Source organism: Nicotiana tomentosiformis, chromosome 4 (assembly GCF_000390325.3).
Source record: "Nicotiana tomentosiformis chromosome 4, ASM39032v3, whole genome shotgun sequence".
NCBI lineage: Eukaryota > Viridiplantae > Streptophyta > Magnoliopsida > Solanales > Solanaceae > Nicotiana > Nicotiana tomentosiformis.
In genome coordinates this window covers 129,666,414-129,672,955 of record NC_090815.1, presented here as the reverse complement: position 1 = coordinate 129,672,955, position 6,542 = coordinate 129,666,414, and the positions used below count along the sequence as shown (strand labels likewise).

Genomic DNA, 6,542 nt, shown 5'->3' with positions numbered 1-6,542 from the left:
GGGGTTATAAGAGAGTTAGGGTTGCTCAACCATTATTACAATGTGTCGTCCAAATAGAGGATGCAGAAGTATTGAGAGATCATTCAGTTGTGCACATTAGGGTGCAGCAGGTTCTGACATCTGATTGATAAGTATGATATTAAGAAGGTTTAATTAATTGCCAAATCACCACAATTGTGGTAGGGTCACGAGGTGGATATAGAACTGAAATAGCTGGTGGTATTAAAGACTATGTAGTTCGTATGGGATTTCTATTTAGCAAAGGGTACGTACACAACCAAGGCACTAGAGGAAGCGAGTTTAACTGTCGCGAGGATGGCATGCGCCAAATAAATGGCTTGAGGCGTCTTATGACCGGTGTCCTACATCGATGAAGGTTAGTATTGTGGATCATGAGAATGTGTCCTGTGGCTTCGCTCCAAGTAAGGGGAGTCCACTATCAACAATTAGATTGCGGGGTCATGTGCTATATCAGTTGGGACCTGAGATGTATTTATGTGATACTAAAAGGTTCTCCGAAACTTGTATATGATTAAGAGGTGGGATTCAAGCTACAAGCTTTATTCCAGTTAATACTCCACGTGCGTGCAGTCAGCTAGAGGTGGAGGATAAGCAGGTAGTGGGCACCTAAGAGGTGGAGACTCGACCCGTTGATATAATCACTATGATTTGGCTAAGGCCAATACACTAGATGGTGACGTTACAGGAACGATCCTGATTTTTGTTATAAAAGGATATTTTTCCCTTAATTTGATTCGGTTTTGAATATTGAGGTGAGTCCTCCTATTATGCTCCACTTAAGGGTGAGCTTCATAAATTTATGACCCACTTATATGTTATCCCTGTTGGGAGATTTGAAGGTGTGAGCCCGTGTTTGTCATTTTATTTTGGTACACCATTGAGGGCTATAAGCCCAAAAGTAATTTTTATTATTTATTACAGTGGGTTTAATGTGTTTCGGAATAATTGATTCCAATTTTTTTTATGAATTATATGCCCTACCGGTAGGAGGATTCATTATATGTTGTGAAAATTATTTATGAAATATATTGAAAAGAAGAAAGAAAGGAAATTGAAAATTTTAGTTGGCACAATGTGCAACATACTTGTGATTCGGAGTTGAGGACGAGATCCTCGTATTTTTACATGATGTGAAATATTTAAACCGGGTTGCAAGCCGCGATGGAAGTTATGTAAGGACGAGGTCCTTGTGGTAAAATATTTATGAGTTTAAAATTTTTCCTTTGTGAAATTTAATTGTACAATAATATTAATAAGGAGTCATGCCTGTTAGGCTTATTTGATAATTCTTGTCTATTTTTCTGTGCATATTCAGCCATTTTGGTGCTGCAAATATAACACCCCAAATTTTTACTAATATTTGCATTTTCGATTGAGCATCTTTATAATGAGGAAATATTTTTACTTTGCACTTCCTAAACGTGAAATTTACAATACATGAAAAATTTCTAACTATAGATTATGTTAATACTGACAAAGAAGTTCCATGGTGTTGCTATGCGTAACACTTAATATTATTTTGATGAATTATTGTTAAATACATTATAATTAAGTTTTTGGGTTGTCACTCTTTTGTATTTATCTAAGGATATTTAGTAGTTGTGCAGCCATTTTTATTTCATATTTATCCAAAATTCTTAAAGACAACTTTGATTGACTTAGTCTTCCATAAACTCCCCATTTTCATTCTTTCAAGAAAAAGAAAAACACCCCTACCCTCTCTCCTTCTTATCACCTGAAAACTTCATGAAAACCGCCATAAATTTTCACTAAACCAACCAGCAAAATTCGTTCTTGGTGAAGCTCAAGTTGCTCCTCTCTTTTGTGGTAAGTTACTAAACCCGTTTTTGCACTAGATAACTATTAGTATTTTCTTCATATCTTTTTATATAGAGCTCTGTTTTAAGTGATCTAAGACTTTCTGGAAAGCTATTTCATAGATCTATAACTATTATGAAGTAATAAAAACCTGTTTTGTCTTTTATTTATCTGAAAATAGGTGATGAAGTATAGGGCGGGTGCTGCCCAGATTTTCTGTTTTACAAACCCTCCCTGTACTACTGTTAGTAAGTTTAGCGTAACATTTTGTACAAAATTGATATGGGGGTGATTCAAAATGTTCTGAAATGCTAAGACACATATCTACAATTGTAAAGAAGACTACACAGTCTAGTTTGTCCTTTTTCATCTTCAAATCTGAGTCACAACACGAGGCAGTGATACTGTCCAGAATTTCTATTTTAAACATTTTGGGTAATTTTTACCAATATCATGTTTAGTTTGACATGTTAAATTACTGAACTTATATAGATATTTTATTATGTATTTAAGGTATATATATCCTTGTAAAAGATAAGGGGAAGTGTATGAGGAAGTGGGCGGATTTGGTTTGTTTAGGGCGTAGACGATTCGAATGTCCTCAAGTTGTAGTTGAACTATTTTGTGTTAAAACACCAAGGTTTGTGTATAAACTTTGTACTCTTTTTACTTGCTGGAATATTTTGAAATAACCTGATATTTTATTTTTCTTCTCTTCAATTAATAGCATTGTATTCGTGTTATATCAAGTATTGCAAGATATTTGCTAAATCGCCCACTCGTACGGATTGTTTGATCATTTTGCATTCTTGTTGGGACTTTGTCCTTCTTGTGGCAGTGACTTTGTCACTCATCTTGGCATGCCTCTTGATTTGGATCTTTTTCCATCTTAACTTTGGATTTGTAGTTCGTCTTAAATTATGGAACTTGTCCGTGTTAAGTACGAACTAGGAAGCCATTTTTAATATGGTTCTTGATTCTCTTGACTGTTGGGTTTTGACCTACTTGATTTTGGGTTTCGGTCCATCTTGATATCTGATTTTGCTTAGTGTAATAGCATGACGTACATATTGGGCAAAAAAAATAGATATTTGACAAGCTTTCTTGGATTGATAGTATACACTTTCTCAACTCTTGAATCTTGAACATAGTTATTGATAATTGAAAACACTTCAAGGGTTGATATTTGATACTTTTGATATATTTGTTTACTTGTTTTAAATTATATTTCATTTGAGCTACCTATGACTAAAAATGAGAATTGGAGAAGTTAATGGCTCCAAGCCCCCAAAGTTTATACGCCACTAAGCTTTATGCTTAGCGATAGTTGTTTTCTATCGTAGGTAATGTACGAGATGAAATTTGAAGACGGCTTTATGAAGTAGTCTTTTTGGGAGCACTTATGGAGATCACATTTGCATATGCACCATGGTTTTGTATAGTTTTGGGACTTGTACATGATATATATGTCACACTTATGTATGTTATTTGGAGGCTTGGATATTAAGACCAAAATTTTATCACTTGAATTTGGTAACTTATTTTGTTGTTTTAAGGTGTGTTAATAACTCAAGTCTTGTAATATATTAAATTTACACTTTGTCTTATATATATATATATGTATAAATGAGAGAACTAGTTTTCTTTTTTATACCCGATAGTTTGAAATTTATGTACAATACAAACTTGCAGTGATGTCGAAAGAAAGTATAATTTTGTTAGGAAGATGATTTAACTTGTTGATTATTCAAGAAGGGTTATATCACCTTATGTTGAAATTTTGACATTGTATTTCATTTTTAAAAAAATAAAATAAAAAAATTATGAAGAGTATTTTCGAAAATAAAAATATTACACTTTGGACCTCATCGCATGAGCCTATTTTCGCTACTAAATTATTTTAAATATTTTTTAATTAATATCTTCTTAATATTGTAAGTAGTAAATTAGATTTATTTCGTAAGTAGCACCCTCCCAAAGGGGTTGCTACAGTAAACATTTAGTTTTAACCTATAAGATGAGTGCCTAGGTGGCGTTAAATGTGACTCATTAATCCGAGTAAGCAATCATGAGGTCTTCATACCTCACATTCTGTTGTAAGTGCTGTAAAAATTTGAAATGAGGTGGTGGTTAATATGAGATTAATTGATGAAGCTAGAATTAATTATGAACAACTTTTAAGACCAGAGATGTAGTGATGAGTATACATATGATGTGCTTCATGTCCTGATATCATTATGATAATACAGTGCTTGTAATGCTGAGATTGATATTATTGATATATACCTTGTGGTATTGTGTTGGGTTATGGATGTGTTGTTAGGAGTTGTTTTGGTGTTACTCTGGCAGGTGGATAGGCCCAATTACAGGGAAGACTCTGCCGAAATTTCTGAAAAATTTGGGAGTTAGTAAAATTTGAAAGATTGAGATTTGCAAAGGAAGAGATAAGTTATGTTATGTGTTTGAGGGCGAATGATCCTAAGCAGGGGAGAATGTAACACCCCAGAAAATTTTTGAAGTACTACAACACTATCAAGAAAATTGATGTGTGCGTAGGCACGTGTTGCTATAGCCAGTTGAGACTAATACCATGCATTGTTGTGAAAATTAGACCTTTTGAAATGTTTGGAGTGCAAGAAATTGATTTTAAAGCTTACAAATATGGATAAAAGAAATAAACTCAAATGAGATGATGTTGTCACGCTTATCTCAAATGCGGTAGCATGGAATCAACCGTGAGTATATATGTAAAAAAAAAAATTATCAATTTGGTAACCTCAGAATAATTCTTAGAACGTTCGAGGACGAACGTTTGTTTAAGAGGTGGAGAATGTAACGAAGCGACTTATCGTTTTAAGAAATTACGCCCCGTTTAGTGACTTAAGGTCTTGAGCAACTTCGGATTATGTGTATTGAATTGCGTGCGTGGTTGAATTCAGTTACCGGATGATTCGGGTTGATCTGGGACACTCGGTCCCTAAAACGAAAGCTTAAGTCTTAGGATTTTGACCATAGTCGGGAATATGTGAAGACGACTCCGGAATGGAGTTTCGTCGGTTCCGTTAGCTCCGTTGGGTGATTTTGGACTTAGGAGCGTGTCCGAAAAATTAATTGGAAGTCCGTAGTGGAATTAAGCTTGAAATGGCGAAAGTCGAATTTTTGGAAAGTTTGACTGGGGGGTTGACTTTTTGATATCGGGGTCGGAATTCGATTCTGAAAATTTGAATAGCTTCGTTATGTCAATTATGACTTGTGTGCAAAATTTAAAGTCATTCCGGATTGATTTGATGTGTTTCGGCACAAGACATAGAATTTGAAAGTTCAAAGTTCATAGATTTTGATTTGAGGTGTGATTCGTCGTTTTGATATTGTTCGATGTGATTTGAGGCCTCAAGCCGGTCCGTGCTATGTTTTGGGACTTGATTGTATGTTTGGTTGAGGTCCCGGGGGGCTCGGGTGAGTTTCGGGATGGTTTCAGATCATTTCTCCTTGTTTTGCAACTGCTGGAACTGATATCTGGTATTATTCTTCGCGAACGCGGAGGGTCTCACGCGTTCATGAAGAAGGATTTTGGACGGCTGAGATTTGCCCATCGCGAACGCGAAGAAGAAGCCACAAACGCGAAGAAATAGATGAGGAAAGCCTACGCGAGCGCGAGTGGACAGACGCGAACGTGAAGAGGAAAGGGAGTTGGGGGGCTGCCTGGCGTTAAGCCTTCGCGAACGTGACTCGTGTCTCGCGAACACGAAGGGCAGAGGTCGGAATGCATCGCGAACGCGATGAGGATATCGCGAATGCGAAGAAGGAATCTGGGCAGCACATTTTTTTTGTGCTTCGCGAATGCGAAGAAGGAATCTGGGCAGCACATTTTTTTTGTGCTTCGCGAACGCGAAGAAGGCCTATCTGGGCAGAATTTAAAGTCCCAAAAATGAGGGTTTGAGTTCATAACTCAAAATCAAATTTGGAGCTCGGTAGAAAGCGATTTTTGGAGAGATTCTTACGTGGGTGTTTGGGGTAAGTGATTCCTATCCAGTTTTGATTAATTTTCATGATTATGTATTTGAATCCATTATTTAAGTCGGATTTAATGGAGGAAAAATCAAGATTTTTGTAAAATCTTCCAAAAACGAAAATTTAAGATTTGGAAGTTGAGTTGTTATTGGAATTTGATAAAATTGGTATGGTTGAATTCGTATCGGAATGGGTGTTCATATTTCATGAAAATTTTGAAGGGTTCCGAGGGGCGGGTCCCGCGTTGACTTTCGTTAACTTTTTAGAATAAAATTTTAAGTCGACGTATTATTATCCGGAATTATTTTCGATGAATTTTAATGAAGTTATACAATTAATTTAGATAGATTTGAGCTGTCCGGAGGTCAATTCAAGCAAGAAGGCTATTTTAGAATATCAGCCTAACTTCAAAGAGGTAAGTGTCTTGCTTAACCTCGAGTGGGGGAATTTTCCCTTAGGCATTGAGTCTTATGTGTAATTTGTGTAATTGAAAACCATGTACGCAAGGTGACGAGTACGTACTTGGTTTATATGTGCAAATTTCATTGATTAAAAATCCTTAGACGCCCTTATGTATTAAATTGGAAATTATTGGCACTCATTAAATCCTCTATTTGTCATGCATAGATCCTTGTTTGTTGAAATTATTTTTACATGATGATTTGGTGTGATTGCCACCTTGATTTTTATGT

The 6,542-nt window shown here is 35.7% G+C and overlaps 1 long non-coding RNA gene across 1 annotated transcript; it reads left to right on the top strand.

Moving 5' to 3' along the window:
• Nucleotides 1-1,703: 1,703 nt before the first annotated feature.
• LOC138910693 (uncharacterized) lies at nucleotides 1,704-3,450 on the top strand. The gene is made up of 2 exons (XR_011415844.1): nucleotides 1,704-1,848; nucleotides 3,183-3,450. It is a non-coding gene; the product is annotated as an uncharacterized lncRNA (long non-coding RNA).
• Nucleotides 3,451-6,542: the final 3,092 nt, after the last annotated feature.